This window comes from Heptranchias perlo, chromosome 18, assembly GCF_035084215.1.
Source record: "Heptranchias perlo isolate sHepPer1 chromosome 18, sHepPer1.hap1, whole genome shotgun sequence".
In the NCBI taxonomy this organism is placed as follows: Eukaryota; Metazoa; Chordata; class Chondrichthyes; order Hexanchiformes; family Hexanchidae; genus Heptranchias; species Heptranchias perlo.
The window spans coordinates 51,328,468-51,347,225 of NC_090342.1; the positions used below are offsets into that span (position 1 = coordinate 51,328,468).

The window sequence follows — 18,758 nt, forward strand, 5'->3', positions numbered from 1 at the left end:
TTAAAACACTATATAAGTGAAGCCGGTGCTGTTGTCCCTTTATGAATCCATGCGCTATTATACTTCACAAATAATTAGTCATTAATTTGGCAAAACAACTTTATTTGGCGTTAAATTATAGCATATCATCTTCAGATTTTTTTCTAATCTATACAATAATGTACAAACGCAAAACAATTCCAGTCAAAATACCTGTTCATCAAGATAGATAATTATGGTTGCCATTTTTTAAAATCATTGTGACTATAAATATATCAGCAGTCGGTTTTCTATTTTGCTGCAGTACAGATCTTACCTGATGAGGAAATTATCTATTTAGTAGCATCATTTAAACAATGTTTTCAACTACCCAAAAAAAACAGATCTTGTACAGTTTCCAACTTGAATCAAAACTTGGGATTGATGCTCAATGGTTACCTAAAGATTAGAGTAGAGGAACATAATGTCAGCATGCAACGCAAAATAAGGAGGACAGGGCGGATAAAATAAGAAAACATGCTTCTTGTATTTATATCGTTGGTGCCTTATCATGCCAAGACATTTTGAAGAGAAAGACATTTTGAAGAGAATGACACCTTAAGGTAGGCAAACATTGCAGGCATTTTGTGCACAGCAACATCCCACAGACACCCATGAGAGAAATACCGAGTTAATCAGTCTTTCGATGGTACTGGCAGATCTCCTGTGACGTTGCTCACAGCACTTTGGAGGATACACTGCTCTGAAAGAATACGAGCTTCATCACATACTGTGACACACAAGGTAGTATTCTGCTGTTAAGGTGGATCTGTGTCCCTTTAAGGCCACTCAGTCTAATTGTTCAAAATAGGTCCAAAAGTCAACTGGAGGCCAATTCCTCTGAAAAAGGCCCTGTGGTTAATTAACAGGCGATTGATCGTTTCTTTTGAGATTGGGAGTTTTTGACATGTCCTTGACCTCCCCCACTCCAACTTTTCTGCCCTCTTGTACTCTCAAAATGATTAATTCTGAAATACACCAAAAAAAGACAAAAAGAAATTGGGCTGAAGTGTACTCACTGATTTCGCTGGAGACTGACGAAGTGGATGAAACAACTTGAATAATTCTGTGAGAACAAAGTATCAAAGATTTTAGTCCTTCTCCACTCCTGACCCTACGCAGAGAGAACGTCACAATTGCTGGAAGACACATGCACGAGTTTGAGACTGAGGCCTAGACCACGAGCTCCAGGAAGGAACCTGCCGTACTCTGAAGGGTGTGTGTTTCATTCTTAGAGCCCACTTCACTGCATGGTGTCTATCCCTTCATTTGTGTGTTTTTCTGCCAATGTTCTCTCCTGAGGGCGGTGACTCATGTTGGGCACAATTCCTAAATTACTGCTCACTCTCCTGTACCTCGCCCAAGGGGACATTCATCTATGTAGGCTGCCACTAGTCAATATCAGAATATCAGCAGGCTCTTCGACTATGGGGGCATCACATCCTCAATAGCAAGGATCCCTGGACAGTCATTCAGGGTGAGAACCCCGGATGATTTGGAGGATAAAAGTAGCCTCATCGACAGTCCCAACCGAGATCAGCTAATTTAGTACACAAGGGGCTTTCTCGCCTAACTGGTTCTACCTGTGAAAAGTAGGGAATTTTTATCATATTTTATAGGACTTTGGATAGACGGGGTAAATGTGATGTTAACAATTGGCTTCAGCCTGTGGTATCTCTGGGCAAAGTTATTGATTCTGTGGAGATGATTACCTCTACATGTACCTGGCTGCACAATCTGACTTTTTTTATTTGTTCATGGGATGTGGGCGTCGCTGGCAAGGCCAGCATTTATTGCCCATCCCTAATTGCCCTTGAGAAGGTGGTGGTGAGCTGCCTTCTTGAACTGCTGCAGTCCGTGTGGTGAAGGTTCTCCCATAGTGCTGTTAGGAAGGGAGTTCCGGGATTTTGACCCAGCGACGATGAAGGAACGGCGATATATTTCCAAGTAGGGCTGGTGTGTGACTTGGAGGGGAACGTGCAGGTGGTGTTGTTCCCATGTGCCTGCTGCCCTTGTCCTTCTAGGTGGTAGAGGTCGCGGGTTTGGGAGGTGCTGTTGAAGAAGCCTTGGCGAGTTGCTGCAGTGCATCCTGTGGATGGTACTCAGCCTCTGACCTGCTCTTGTCGCCACAGTATTTATGTGGCTGGTCCAGTCAAGTTTCTGGTCAATGGTGACCCCCAGGATGTTGATGGTGGGGGATTCGGTGATGGTAATGCCATTGAATGTCAAGGGGAGGTGGTTAGACTCTCGCTTGTTGGAGATGGTCATTGCCTGGCATTTGTCTGGTGCGAATGTTACTTGCCACTTATCGGCCCAAGCCTGGATGTTGTCCAGGTCTTGCTGCATGCGGGCTCGGACTGCTTCATTATCTGAGGGGTTGCAAATGGAATTGAACACTACAATCATCAGCGAACATCCCCATTTCTGACCTTATGATGGAGGGAAGGTCATTGATGAAACAGCTGCAGGTGGTTGGGCCTAGGACACTGCCCTGAGGGACTTCTGCATCAAAGTCCTGGGCTGAGATGATTGGCCTCCAAGAACCACTACCACCTTCCTTTGTGCTAGGTATGACTCCAGCCACTGGAGAGTTTTCCCCCTGATTCCCATTGACTTCAATTTTACTGGGGCTCCTTGGTGCCACAATCAGTCAAATGCTGCCTTGATGTCAAGGGCAGTCACTCTCACCTCACCTTTGGAATTCAACTCTTTTGTCCATGTTTGGACCAAGGCTGTAATGAGGTCTGGAGCCGAGTGGTCCTGGCGGAACCCAAACTGAGCATCGATGAGCAGGTTATTGGTGAGTAAGTGCCGCTTGATAGCACTGTCGACGACACCTTCCATCACTTTGCTGATGATTGAGACTAGACTGATGGGGCGGTAATTGGCCGGATTGGATTTGTCCTGCTTTTTGTGGACAGGACATACCTGGACAATTTTCCACATTGTCGGGTGGAGGCCAGTGTTGTATCTGTACTGGAACAGCTTGGCTAGAGGTGCGGCTAGCTTTGGAGCATAAGTCTTCAGCACTACAGCTGGGATGTTGTCGGGGCCCATAGCCTTTGTTGTATCCAGTGCACTCAGCCATTTCTTGATATCACGTGGAGTGAATTGAATTGGCTGAAGACTGGCTTCTGTGATGGTGGGGATATTGGGAGGAGGCTGAGATGGATCATCCACTTGGCACTAATGGCTGAAGATAGTTGCAAATGCTTCAGCCTTGTCTTTTGCACTCATGTGCTGGACTCTGCCGTCGTTGAGGATGGGGATGTTCACAGAGCCTCCTCTTCCCGATAGTTGTTTAATTGTCCACCACCATTCACGACTGGATGTGGCAGGACTGCAGAGCTTTGATCTGATCCGTTGGTTGTGGAATCGCTTAGTTCTGTCTATAGCATGTTGCTTCCGTGTTTAGCATGCATGTAGTCCTGAGTTGTAGCTTCACCAGATTGGCAACTCATTTTTAGGTAAGCCTGGTGCTGCTCCAGGCATGCTCTTCTACACTCCTCATTGAACCAGGATTGATCCCCTGACTTGTTGGTATTGGTAACAATAACTGCGGCATTGGGAGAGATCTGTCCTTCAAGGATTCTTTGTGGTGAATGGGCTCCCCTTGTGATGAATGGGGTCCCTTTTGTCTGTGTTGAATGGGTTACCTTTGTGATGAATGGGTTCCCTTTTGGCTGTGTTGAATGGGTTCCCTTTGTTTGTGGTGAATGGGTTCCCTTTTGTCATGTTGAATGGGTTCCCTTTGTCTGTGTTGAATGGGTTCCCCTTGATTGTGTTGAATGGGTTCCCTTTGTGTTGAATGGGTTCCCTTTTGTCTGTGTTGAATGGGTTCCCTTTTGTCATATTGAATAGGTTCCATTTGTGTTGAATGGGTTCCCTTTGTGTTGAATGGGTTCCCTTTGTGATAAATGGATTCCCTTTGATTGTGTTGAATGGGTTCCCTTTGTCTGTGTTGAATGGGTTCCCTTTGTGATAAATGGGTTCCCTTTGATTGTGTTGAATGGGTTTCCTTTGTGATAAATGGGTTCCCTTTGATTGTGTTGAATGGGTTCCATTTGTATTGAATTTTTTTTTATTCGGTCATGGGATGTGGGCGTCGCTGGTGAGGCCAGCATTTATTGCCCATCCCTAATTGCCCTAGAGAAGGTGGTGGTGAGCCGCCTTCTTGAACCGCTGCAGTGTGTGTGGTGAAGGTTCTCCCACAGTGCTGTTAGGAAGGGAGTTCCAGGATTTTGACCCAACGACGATGAAGGAATGGCGATATATTTCCACGTCGGGATGGTGTGTCACTTGGAGGGGAATGTGCAGGTGGTGTTGTTCCCATGTGCCTGCTGCTCGTGTCCTTCTAGGTGGTAGAGGTCACGGGTTTAGGAGGTGCTGTTGAAGAAGCCTTGGCGAGTTGCTGCAGTGCATCGGTGGTGAAGGGAGTGAATGATTAGGGTGGTGGATGGGGTACCAATCAAGCGGGCTGCTTTGTACTGGATGGTGTCGAGCTTCTTGAGTGTTGTTGGAGCTGCACCCATCCAGGCAAGTGGAGAGTATTCCATCAAACTCCTGACTTGTGCCTTGTCGATGGTGGAAAGGCTTTGGGGAGTCAGGAGGTGAGTCACTCGCTCTTGTAGCCACAGTATTTATATGGCTGGTCCAGTTTAGTTTCCGGTCAATGGTGACCCCCAGGATGTTGATGGTGGGGGATTCGGCGATGGTAATGCCGTTGAATGTCAAGGGGAGGTGGTTAGACTCTCTCTTGTTGGAGATGGTCATTGCCTGGCACTTGTCTGGCGCGAATGTTACTTGCCACTTATCAGCCCAAGCCTGGATGTTGTCCAGGTCTTGCTGCATGCGGGCTCGACCTGCTTCATTATTTAAGGGGTTACGAATGGAACTGAACACTGTGCAATCATCAGCGAACATCCCCATTTCTGACCTTATGATGGAGGGAAGGTCATTGATGAAGCAGCTGAAGATAGTTGCCCTGAGGAACTCCTGCAGCAATGTCCTGGGGCTGAGATGATCGGCCTCCAACAACCACTACCATCTTCCTTTGTGAATGGGTTCCCTTTGTGTTGAATAGGTTCCATTTGTATTGAATGGGTTCCTTTTGTGTTGAATAGGTTCCATTTGTATTGAATGGGTTCCCTTTGTGTTGAATGGATTCCCTCTGCCTGTGATGAATGCAGTCCCTTTGTCGGAGTTAAATGCATTCCCTTTGTCGGAGCTGATTGGATTCCCTTTGTTTGTGTTAAGACTAGATGTTTGAAGTGTTAACACAGCAGACTGCAAAATAGGCAAATTCATTCTGATGGCAATCTTTACAGGAAGATAGTAATATCCCAGCATTAATAATTTTCCCTTAAGGTGTGAGTTCTACTCTGCTCTCAACTTGCTTCAATACTTCAAAGGCCATGGTTAAAACTCAAAAGGATTCCCATAACTTAAAGCACAGCTCCGGTTCCTCAGCTTTTGTTTGTCAGGAGATCTGAACTCTGTGCTGGGAGAAAGTCTGAATTGTAACACATCCACTGCGGCAGCAGGGGGAGCTCATGGGAATATTTCATTTATATTGAGATCACTACTTGAAACTTCAATCTTCAAAACACACCAAATGATTTCACATCTCACTGCAAGTTAAGGGCCGATTGGGTAGAGGTTTTCATAACTATGAAGGGTTATATTAACGTAAATAGAAACAACTGTTCCTACTGATCGGCGAGGCATATAATGAGGGGCATAAATTGAAAATAATCTCAAAAGGAATTAAAAGGGGTTAGAAATAAAGGGCACTAAATTGGGCCGTGTAGCTCCCGTTGTTTCGGCGCTACACGGCCTCTCCGACATACAAGATGGCGTCTTGGATGCGCACACACGTTTCCTGCGTGAGGTGCGCCAGACGCCATCTTGGTATAGGAGTTAGCGCAGGCGCAGATAACGTAGGGAGGAAATGGCTTCAATCAGTGTGCAACGCTGATTTAAAGTGATAGACACCATTTTGGGACTTAACACTCAACTCAACGCACCGTCTTAATCCCGACCATCTGAACGTGATGCCTGGAGGAGCCCCCCACCGGCGCTATTTAAAGGGACCATGCAGGATTTACAGATTAGTGGCTGGATTATTGCTTCTGGCTGCCGAGACATTTGTAACTGTTTTTGGAGGTCTCCTATACTTGAATACTAGGACTGGGGGCATTGCCTAACATTTAGAGCCAGGACGTCCAGGAGTGAAGATAGGAAATGCTTCGACATGCAAAGGGTGGGAGACGTTTGGAACGCTATTCTGCAGACGGCAGTTGATGCTGGCTCAATTGTGAATTCTAAATCTGAGATTGATAGATTTCTGTGAACCAAGGGTATTAAGGGATATGGGGCTAAGACGGGTATATGGAGTTAGGTCACAGGTCCACCATGATCTCATTGAATGGTGGAACAGGCTTGAGGAGCTAAATGCCACTCCCACTTGCTGCCTCTTGATATGCGCTACCTTCTCCTGCAAGAAAGCAGGACGTGTGCCTGGGTGATGTGCCTGTCATGGTTGAATAGCTGCCGGTGTGTGTGACCTGTGAGTTGTGGGTGGGCGGCATGAAACAGTGGTAATGTGTAAGGGTGAGAGGAAGCATCTTATTGGAAGAGTTGAGTACTGATGGAAAGAGTTTATTGGTATGTGGGGGATGGGGGTGTGTGGTGCAGTTGGTAGGAGACGCCACTTGACAGTTGACCTCACTCACCTTGACCACTCATGTAAAAGCATTGAACTTCTTCCTGCACTGCATCCATGTTCATGATGCTGTGCATCTGGCATTGACTTCGTCCCCCTCTGCCTCCTACTGCCTTTTGAGTATATGTCTGGAGGGCCTCTTGCCCCCTCCCACCCCCCCCTGCGGATATAGGATGTCCCTCCTTCTGTCCACCTCTTGCACCCAAGGTTTCTAGTGCATCAGCAGAGACCCTTGGTGCATGCACTCTCACAGACCTGGTACCAACTCAGATCGGCAGATTGGTGAGGTCTGGTGTGCAGATTGGAGGATGTGGGATTTAGTAGTGCGCAGCCTTTATTCAATGTTTTAACGTAACTCATCAGTGTGTAAGTATAGGGATGGGACCTGCATCTGTGTTTTACGTGTGCGATGTCTGATCTCTGTTCAGACTCCGTGCAGATAGTAGACTGTTATTTTCATCAAATAACAGGTACCAGCTACCTTTAAGAGATTTCTAAGAAACATCCTCCCTTTAAGAGATGGAGCTCCCTCTAGTGGTGGAAAGTGCAAATTGCATTGATTCCATGTGCAAGGCCTGGAAAGGAACGCTGATTGCAGGCAAGGCTTCCCGTGGGGCCAAACTTGCGTCCTGCCTGCACAGGGTCCATCGGGCACGGGGTACTAGCATATCGTGCGACCCCCGCCTGCAATGGACCCTTATCCAATTTTTCCCCCAAAATGTCTTTACATGGAAGGTGGTTGAAGTGTGGAACTCTGTACCACCCGCTGTTGTTGCAGCCGTGTACTTTTAAAAGGGAATCAGGTAGTTTGGAAAAAGAGGAATATTAAAGGGTGCAGGGAGTAACAGAACTAACTGTGGGACTAACGGTGTCAGCTGTGTCTCACTCTCCCCTCTGAAAATTACCCAACCTCCCCCTAACTCATATGGTGAAAAGCATTGGTACAGATTTGATGGGCTGAATGGCCTGTTTCTATGTTGGAACACTATGGTTCTGTGAAAACTTTATAAATGAGGCACAGAGTACAAAAGCAAGGAAGTTATGCTAAACCTTTAAAAATCACTGGTTAGGCCTCAGCTGGAGTATTGTGTTTAATTCTGGGCACAACACTTGGCCTTGGAGAGGGTGCAGAGGAGATTTATTAGAATGGTACCAGGGATGAGAGTCTTCAATTATGTGGAGAGACTGGAGAAGCTGGGGTTGTTCTCCTTACAGCAGAGAAGGTTAATGGGAGATTTAATAGAGGTATTCCAAATTATGAAGGGTTTTGATAGAGTAGATAGAGAGAAACTGTTTCCACTGGGACCAGAGTCCACAGATTTAAGATCATTGGCAAAAGAAGCAGAGAGGAGATGAGGAGACATTTTTTTTAACAGCGAGTTGTTATGATCTGGAACGCGCTGCCTGAAAGGGTGGTGGAAGCAGATTCAATCGTAACTTTCAAAAGGGAATTGGATAAATACTTGAAAAGGAAAAATTTGCAGGGCCATGGGGAAAGAGCAGGGGAGTTGGGACTAATTGGATAGCTCTTTCAAAGAGCCGGCACAGGCACGATGGGCTGAATGGCCTCCTTCCGTGCTGTAAGATTCTATGGTTAGAAAGGCAGCCAGATGGTTAATGCTTCGGTCACAGATGTATCACACAGCTGTCTGAGATTAGGATCTTCATCTAAGCATGTGGCTTTTTTAATGTTAGTGTGTTCAATGAGGCATCACTAAGCGATAGTACATTGGATCACACCTCCCTTCTTTCTCCTCTGGCACCTACAAAAATCCAACCCACACTGACAACTTAAAGTCTGCTTTTCGTAATGGCTCGAAACTGGCAGCTTCACTAAGGTAAATACCAAGTTCAGGCTGCACCTGCAGGACTGCTTACGATAAAGAGGCCCATCCAAGTCCTAGCAGTGCAGAGAAGAGTAAAGAAGCTGATCATTGACACTACAGATGGGGCTACGAGTAAAGATCAGCCAGGCACAAACCATTCATCTTCAAAAAGAGATATTACAGAGAGGACTCTCCACAGGGGTATTCAGGATACTTAATGAGATGGAGAACGTGAACCTGGAAAAATACCACAGGGCAGCAGGACCAGAGGGAACAGGGTTGTTGAAGCTAGTTTGAGAAAAGTTACAATAGAAATCGGAGAAGGCGGGCAAGCGAAATAAATAGAGATTCCATTTCAAATCACGTACCTGTCCGTCGACTGAACAAAATTTGTTGACGATCTGCTCCTGAAACATCAATGATAGGCGTGTTAGAAGGTGGCTGTGTGAGGGGAGTGGGGGACGGAGAGACTCAGTTAGCTCTTTTACCCCACAGGTCCTTTTGATCTCTGGGTTTATCTTAAAAAGTCTCCCGATGTATCGGGAAGGATTCCGGTTCGTCTCTGCTGACCCCAATCCCTAAAATTGTGGGGGTACTTCTTGACCTTGATGCTCTATTGTACTATCTGGTAATAGTGCAGTCAGGAGAACAATGGGGGCTTGGGGTCAACTCAGTGACCCACCATCCCTTGTAAGCTCTCGACTTGACCCAATGGGAGTATTTATAACAGAATAAGGACACTTTGTACAAATGTTGAAGAAGAAACCAGCCCCTTTGCTGATCAGTTTTTTACCAAAAGGTTAAATTAAACTTTTTTCCCCTCAAGTCGCTCCTTCTCCTTTATAGCTTAATAAACACGAGGAAGGGCCTGTAAAATGGATAGTCTTAAAGGCCTTGCCAAATTTATTCCAAGTCAACTTCAACACGTGTCAGGTGAACAAACAGAATCAGTTACCCTCTTATCCTTCTCCTATTTCCCCCTCTCCCCTTCCCGGTCTCCCTTCCTTCCAATCCCTTGTTCCGCTCCTCACACACCTTGCCCCTAAAGAGTAGTTTAGTGTTCACACCTTTTATCAAATACCAAAGCAGGAAGAGTCTGGACATGGCAGGGCTTGGAACGAGCCCTTGGCTTAATGGTAGCATTCCCCCCTCGGAGTCAGAAGGTGCAGGGTTCGAACCCCACTCCAGACAGTCCCAGTGAGTGGAGACGAGAGCTCTGACACTGAATTCTCGGATACTGGTGTCCAGTGGGTGTGGGTGTGGGTAGCCCCATCGCCCTGGGAGCTCATCAAACCTTCCTGCCATAAAGGACTAACCACCCTATAGGCTGGAATAAAGATGGTGATGGCCATGGAAGGAGAGTTCACGGCCTGTCAGATTGTTATTGAGCCTGCGACTCCTTCCAATGCATCACATTATTCTCTCCAAGGGAAGAGTGTGAAGATACAAAAACAACGACAATGCCACCCTGTCAGAACGGTAATCTGCAAATCCTTCCAGTACTTCACACTGTTCTCCAAGGGGAAAACACGGACCGCTGCAGACCCATTAGTCTTCCATTCTTTGTTTAAAAAAAATGGAATCAATTATCAGGAGTAAACTTGAGTATTTTTCAATTATAACCTGGTAAACAGCCACATCAGCATGGATTGAGAAGGGAAAGATCCTTCCTGATCAGTCTGCTTGACTTCTTTGATGGAGTGACAACCCAAGTGGACTGTGGTAAGCCCTATGACGTGGTATATCTAGAATTCCAAAGGGTTTTTGATAAAGTTAGGCTATTAATTAAACTCAAAGTTGCGGGGATCCAGGGTAAACCCTGGGAATCGATAATAAACTTTTGAAGGGTTGGAAACAATGAGTACTCAATAGTAGAGTTATGTCAAAGCGGGGAGATGTACTGAGGGCCTCAGGGCTCACTGCAGGGACCATTACTGTTTCTAATTTGTATCAATTACTTATATTGTTAATATACAAGATGATGACTGAGTTTAAAGAAAGACTTCAGAGAGACTTCTAGTGGCCAGAACCTGCAACTACACCGTGACAGTAGTCATAGCAAAATTGAATGAGAAATGTTGACATAGCAACTTACCATAGTTATCGCTGATAGAAAGGCGTGACCACAGCAAGTAAAGCTCATGGACAAGAAGTGCAGCCTGACGCAAGATTTGTAATGATTGATGGATAATAATAAATAACATTTTTATATAGTGCAACCAGGAAAACACGGTGAAGTGGTTACAAAATTCACTCAGCTCTTGGCGGTAAAACTGCACAAGTCGCATGACAACTAATCACGGGGTGGGGGAGGTTGCAGTGAGGATTTTCTTTGAATTTGTTACTCCTACATAATTTAAAGTGGCATCGCATTTTTCTGCAAACTCTTTTATCCCAGGTGCCACTCGAAGATCCCAACTGATGGTCAATTTTCAGGGTAACCCAGCGTCAGAAATAGTACGCCCCCTTCAAGAGATGGGTACTACTGCACCCTCAAACATTGGACTTGTCTGGTTATCACGCCTTCATCTAGATAACTTACATCAATTCCTGCTGGGTGACCAAATAAGGGCATTTCAACTAAATTTTCCCCCTCCCCCCTTCAAGAAAAAAAATCAATATCAGAACTGTGAAATATTGTTCAGCCTTTCTCACTCCAATTTTCCCACATCCTGTCTCCCCTTCAGCTTCCTTGTCCTGAATGCTGAACCATACTATTGCTATAGGAACAGGAGTAGACCATTTAGCCTCTCGTTCCTGCTCTGCCGTTCAACTAGATTATAGCTGATCTGCACCTCAACTCCATTTACCCACTTTTGCTCCATATCTCGAGACCCTTACCCAACAAAAATTTATCGATTTAAGTCTTGAAAGCTCCAATTGACATAAAATCCACAGCCTTTTGGGGGACAGAATTCCAGATTTCTACTACCCTATGACTAGATTTTTTTTGTCAAATACAAGATGGTGGCAGAGTTCAAAGAGCCACCTAGTGGCCAGAACCTGTCACAGCAAAATTGAATGGGAAATGTTGACATAGATACTTACAACAGTAAAGTGTGACTGAAAATCGTGACAACAGGAAGTAAGGCTCGTGCACAGGAAATGCAGCCCTAAGCATGATTTTTAATAATCTGTGGGTTTAGATGCAGTGCACTTACCTTATTGACTGAACCAAACTAGATGTATCACTGAACCTGAAAGGCAACACAGTTTAAAAAAAAATCAGTATAAGAAAACAGCAGGCAAAAAGAAATTCATACAATCTCAGATCACATGATTCAGGAGTTAGGATAGAAATAAAGAAGGAATAAAAATGGAGTGGGCCGAGAGTAGCAGAGGGAGACTGGGGCCTGACATCGAGAGAAGACAAACTGTTTGCTGTTATACTAAACAATGTGCTCAGCTCCTCTTGTGCCTCAAACCCACCACTCCAAATGAAAACATCCTCGGTTAACAAACTTGGAGCCGACTTTGAAGCTGGTCGATTTACATACCTGTTGGCCGATTGCACCGCACCAATCTGGACCGATCCATTCCGTACCCAGTCAGTCTGAACCAATCGATTCTGCACCAACCCTTTTTGTACCAGGTCAGTCCGTGCCGCGTCGGTCTGGGCTAAGCCAATGGCAGCGCTAGAAGTGAAGTTTGAGAAAAAGGGGCATTGAAAGCTCGGTGTAGACTGTGACAGTCACTGGACTCGCACTGTACAGTGGCACACAGCACAGACTGTGACCGTCACTGGACTCGCACTGTACAGTGGCACACAGCACAGACTGTGACCGTCACCGGACTCGCACTGTACAGTGGCACACAGCACAGACTGTGACAGTCACCGGACTCGCACTGTACAGTGGCACACAGCACAGACTGTGACGATCACCGGACTCGCACTGTACAGTGGCACACAGCACAGACTGTGACAGTCACTGGACTCGCACTGTACAGTGGCACACAGCACAGACTGTGACCGTCACCGGACTCGCACTGTACAGTGGCACACAGCACAGACTGTGACGGTCACCGGACTCGCACTGTACAGTGGCACACAGCACAGACTGTGACGGTCACCGGACTCGCACTGTACAGTGGCACACAGCACAGACTGTGACCGTCACCGGACTCGCACTGTACAGTGGCACACAGCACAGACTGTGACCGTCACCGGACTCGCACTGTACAGTGGCACACAGCACAGACTGTGACCGTCACCGGACTCGCACTGTACAGTGGCACACAGCACAGACTGTGACCGTCACCGGACTCGCACTGTACAGTGGCACACAGCACAGACTGTGACCGTCACCGGACTCGCACTGTACAGTGGCACACAGCACAGACTGTGACCGTCACCGGACTCGCACTGTACAGTGGCACACAGCACAGACTGTGACGGTCACCGGACTCGCACTGTACAGTGGCACACAGCACAGACTGTGACGGTCACCGGACTCGCACTGTACAGTGGCACACAGCACAGACTGTGACGGTCACCGGACTCGCACTGTACAGTGGCACACAGCACAGACTGTGACCGTCACCGGACTCGCACTGTACAGTGGCACACAGCACAGACTGTGACCGTCACCGGACTCGCACTGTACAGTGGCACACAGCACAGACTGTGACCGTCACCGGACTCGCACCGTACAGTGGCACACAGCACAGACTGTGACCGTCACCGGACTCGCACCGTACAGTGGCACACAGCACAGACTGTGACCGTCACTGGACTCGCACCGTACAGTGGCACACAGCACAGACTGTGACCGTCACTGGACTCGCACCGTACAGTGGCACACAGCACAGACTGTGACCGTCACCGGACTCGCACTGTACAGTGGCACACAGCACAGACTGTGACGGTCACCGGACTCGCACTGTACAGTGGCACACAGCACAGACTGTGACCGTCACTGGACTCGCACCGTACAGTGGCACACAGCACAGACTGTGACCGTTACCGGACTTGCACTGTACAGTGGCACACAGCACAGACTGTGACGGTCACCGGACTCGCACTGTACAGTGGCACACAGCACAGACTGTGACCGTCACTGGACTCGCACTGTACAGTGGCACACAGCACAGACTGTGTCAGTCACCGGACTCGCACCGTACAGTGGCACACAGCACAGACTGTGACAGTCACTGGACTCGCACTGTACAGTGGCACACAGCACAGACTGTGACCGTCACTGGACTCGCACTGTACAGTGGCACACAGCACAGACTGTGTCAGTCACCGAGATAGCAGTCAGTGCATCACTTCTCAAATCAACAAGGACTCTCTACCCAATACACTAACCCGCCTTTCCTCTTTTTTGATGGGCCTGCCGTGTGTTTTCAGTATTTTCCTGATTAATTCACTCTTAAGACACCACTCGAGTTCTGGCACATTGACAGTTTTGAAAAGTCTCCTGGCCTGTCCCATGATTTGGTGCACGCGTGTGTTTTGTAGCTGGTGATAGGTGGTATGAAGGGAACAGCCAGGATCATTCCAGCAAATAATTATTCCAACAAGCACAGGGCTTCTATTTATTCTTTGTAAGTCCAACTCTGGCCTCCTGTGTATCCCCCACTTTTATAGCCTCACCCTTGGCGGCTGTGCCTTCAGCCATCTGAGCCCTAAACTCTGGGCTTCCCTCTCTGAACCTCTCTGCCACTCCACCCCTCCTCCTTTAAGACCCTCCTTAAATCTTACCTCTTTGACCAAGCTTTTGGTCACCCACCCTAATGGCTCCTCCTTTGACTCAGTGCTAGTTTTTCAGTCTGATTACATGCTGTGAAGAGCCTTGGGACGTTTTGCTAGGTTTAAGGCGTTTTATAAGTGCAAGTTGTAGTTGTAAAGAACAGAATAGCAGCCATTAGAGTGGGGAGCAAATGCAAAGTCCTCTGGGTACGTGGGGCTTGTCACATATTTACCTGATCTAATCAAAAGAAAAAGCACTCGGGGCACATGTGCCTCACAGGAGAACGAGTCGAAGCTGGCGGGCTTCAGCTGATTAAATATGTGGTTAGCAGCTTAACAAAGGGCTCAGCACAATCAGTGGAAGTAAGCTCCTTCGCTGGCTGAAAGGCATCGAATCTCACAGAAAGTGCACTGAGCAATATCCTGGTGAAAATAACATAAGCCTGAAGCTAAAAGAAGTAGGAGATGAGAGTAAAGGTCAGACCAAGGTAAGGAACAAGGGTAACACAAATGGTCAGGGAACAAATACAATTAGAGCACATGAGTACAAAATGACTGTAAAAAATAAAGTGAGGGGAACAATTATTAAAAACAAATGAAATTGCCTGTACAGCAATGTGCACAGCATCCGAAACAAACTGGAGGCAATAATTCATAGTGAGGAGCCAGATGTAGTAGGGATAACTGAAACACGACTACATAAAGAACAGGACTGGAGTTAAATATTGCAGGATGTAATGTATTTAGAAAGGATAGGGATGGAAGACGGGGAGGAGTGGAGTAGCTGTACTAATTAGAGACAAAATAAGGGCAATAGAAAAAAGGGACATAAGTAACATTAAGATAGAAACAATCCATATGGATTGAGACAAAGGATGAGAAGGGATCAATCACGTTAATAGGCATATTCCACAGACCATCTAATAGTGGAAGGGAAGTGGAGGATGAAATATATAGACAAATCTAAGAAGTTAGTAAACAACATTGAATAATAATCATGGGAGATTTCAACTGCCCCCAAATAAACTGGCAAGAAGAGATCGGGAAAGGAGAAAAGGGAATGGAGTTTTTACAGTGTGTACAGGACTCCTTTCTTACCCAGTATATGAGAAGCCCAACAAGAGAGGAATCACTGCTGGATCTAGTAATGGGAAATGAACCAGAACAGATAAGAGAAATAAGCCTAGGGGAACATCTAGGCAATAGCGATCACAACATAATAAGGTTTAAAAAAATGATTGAGAAAGACATAAGTAAGACAAAGACCAAAGTGATAGATTGGAAAAAAGCTAATTTTGATGGGATGAGAATGGAAATAGGGCAGTAAACTGGAAAAAAAAATTGACAAAAAGAGAGAACAGCAGTGGGAAATACTTAAAACGGTGATCAACAGAGTTCAGGAGAAATATATTCCTCTAAAAAAACAAGAATAAACTAGCCAATAATGAAACACCGTGGGCTCAATTTTGAAATGGTGGTGGGTTGGCAGATGGTGGGGGAGGGGGAGGGGGAGGGGGAGGGGCAGGGGCAGGGGGGTGATGGTGCGCGTGGCAAACCCGAATTAAAAAAACTTATCGTTTCCGATGCAGTCGCAATGTAATTGATGGTGATTGACAGGCTGGCTGCTGACAGGAGTTGCAATTCCGAGGGGGGGGGGGGGCGAGGGGGAGAGAAAGAGAGTGAATGAGGTGTCATCTGGCACTGGAATGGAAGATTGGGGGGGGGGGAGAGTGGAAGATTGTGGGGAAGTGAAGGGAAGATCAGGGAGGGAGGGGGGGGGGGAGAGTGGAAGATTGTGGGGAAATGAAGGGAAGATCGGGAAGGGAGGGGGAAGATCGGGGGGGGGAGAGTGGAAGATTGTGGGGAAGGGAAGGGAAGATCAGGGAGGGAGGGAGGGGGAAGATCGGGGGGGGGGAAGAGTGGAAGATTGTGGGGAAGTGAAGGGAAGATCAGGGAGGGGGATGATCGGGGGGGAGAGCGGAAGATTGTGGGGAAGTGAAGGGAAGATCAGGGAGGGAGGGGGAATATTGGGGGGGGGGGGGAGAGTGGAAGATCAGGGGAAGTGAAGGGAAGATCAGGGAGGGAGGGGGAAGATCGGAGGGGGGAGAGTGGAAGATTGTGGGGAAGTGAAGGGAAGATCAGGGAGGGAGGGAGGGGGAAGATTGTGGGGAAGTGAAGGGAAGATCAGGGTGGGAGGGGGAAGATCGGGGGGGGGAGAGTGGAAGATTGTGGGGAAGTGAAGGGAAGATCAGGGAGGGAGGGGGAAGATCGGGAGGAGAGTGGAAGATTGTGGGGAAGTGAAGGGAAGATCAGGGAGGGAGGGGGAAGATCGGGGGGGGGGAAGAGGGGAAGATCAGGGGGACATCGGGGGAGGGGGAAGATTGGGAGGGCATGGGGGGGTGAAGAGGGGGAGATGGGGGGAGAGGGGAAGATCGAGGGGACATCAGGGGGGGATGAGGATGGGGAGATCGGCGGAGAGGGAAAGATCGGGGTAGAGGAACAAAGGGATCTCAGGTTACAGATACACAAATCACTAAAAGTAGCGCTGCAGTTTAATAAGGCCATTTAAAAAAAAGCAAACCAAGAATTAGGGTTCATTTCTAGAGGGATAGAATTGAAAAGCAAAGAAGTTATGTTAAATTTGTATAGAACTTTGGTTAGACCAGACTTGGAGTATTGTGCACAGTTCTGGTCTCCATATTATAAAAAGGATATACAGGCACTGGAGAGGGTACAAAAAAAGATTCACAACGATGATACCAGAACTGAGAGGATATCCTTATCAGGAAATGCTGAACAGGCTGGGACTCTTTTCTCTAGAAAAGAGAAGGCTGAGGGATGACCTGATAAAGGTCTTTAAGATAATGAAAGGGATTGATAAGGTGGACATAGAGAAAATGTTTCCATTTGTGGGGAGTTAAAAATTAGAGTTCATCAATATAAGATAGTCACTAATAAATGCAATAGGGAATTCAGAAGAAACGTCTTTATCAAAAGAGTGGTAAGAATGTGGAACGCGCTACCGCAAGGAGATGTTGAGGCGATTAGTATAGATACATTAAAGGAGAAGCTAGATAAGCACATAAAGGAGAAAGGGATAGGAGGATATGCTGATAGAGTTGGATGAAGTAGGGAGGGAGGAGGCTCGTGTAGAGCATAAACGCCGGCATAGGGAGAGAGTGGGAATATGGTATTGAGATAGAGGATAGTATGAGGAGAGAGCGGGAATATGGTGTTGAGATAGAGGATCAGCCATGGTCATATTGAATGACGGAGTGGGCTCGAAGGGCCGAATGGCCTACTCTTGCTCCTATTTTCTATGTTTCTATGTAGAGCAGTTGGACTGAATGGCCTTTTTCTGTGCTCAAGGCCTCTGAGAGCGTGTGGCGGAGATTTACCAGAATGGTACCAGGGATGAGGGACTTCAGTTATGTGGAGAGAGACTGGAGAAACTGGGGTTGTTCTCTTTAGAACAGAGAAGGTTAAAAGGAGATTTAATAGAGGTGATTAAAATTATGAGGTGTTTTCAGACTCAATAAGGAGAAACTGTTTCCGGCGGGTGGGTCAGTCACCAGAGGACACGGATTTAAGATAATTGGCAAAAGAAGCAGGGGGAGATGAGGAGAATTTTTTTTACTCAGTGAGTTGTGATGATCTGGAATGCGCTGCCTGAAAGGGCGGTGGAAGCAGATTCAGTAGTAACTTTCAAAAGGGAATTGGATAAATACTTGAAAAGGAAGAGCCGGGGTTGGGGGGGGGGGGGGGGAGGGTGGGGGGACTAATTGGATAGCACTTTCAAAGAGCTGGCCCAGGTATGATGGGCCGAATGGTCTCCTTCCGTGCTGTAAGAATCTATGATATTAGAGGGATCTGACAGTGCGCTGAATAAAAACCTCTCGTTGGTTATAATCGTGCCGGGCGATATTAGTGACTCTTCCTCTACTGAAGGCGTTGATTCTTTGCTGGTGTACAGTTCCACAAGTGCCAGCTGACAGTATCTCGATGGCGGCCAATTTTCATAGGCGCAGCTAGCGGCTGCAGGTTGTCAAGCTATTCAACTGTGGGGGCATCACAACCAAGCCTTTTCCTGTCCTCATCTGACATGTCCACATTTCAGCAGGAGGCCTGAGGTACAGGAGCGCTGATTGGTATTTGCGCCCCTTATCTAGCTGGAGGAACTGAGGTCAATTGTAGCATCCCCAAAGGCATCCTGGGTGACATCAGCTAACTCCGAACAGACTGGAGGTAGAAACTGGTAACTTTCTGCTTTGTGTGGCTCTGTACCACACTGGGAGCTGCCTTTCCCCACAATTGAAGTTAAAACATTCTCAGTTTATCAAATGTTGAAACTGACGAATTACAGTAAATTACATACCCGTTTGCAGATTTCACCACTCCAGTGTGAGCCAATATATTCTGTACCAATCCAGTCCGAACCGATCCAGTCTGAACCGATCCAGTCTGTACCGATCCAGTCCGAACCGATTCAGTCCGTACC

General features: G+C 47.0%; 1 long non-coding RNA gene across 1 annotated transcript; it reads right to left on the reverse strand.

The window, feature by feature from the left end:
• Positions 1–1,061: 1,061 nt before the first annotated feature.
• Positions 1,062–18,696, reverse strand: LOC137335022 (uncharacterized). Its single transcript, XR_010966306.1, has 4 exons — positions 18,636–18,696; positions 11,730–11,765; positions 8,937–8,975; positions 1,062–1,084 (listed from the first exon to the last, which is right to left on the reverse strand). It is a non-coding gene; the product is annotated as an uncharacterized lncRNA (long non-coding RNA).
• Between the last annotated feature and the right edge of the window lie 62 nt (positions 18,697–18,758).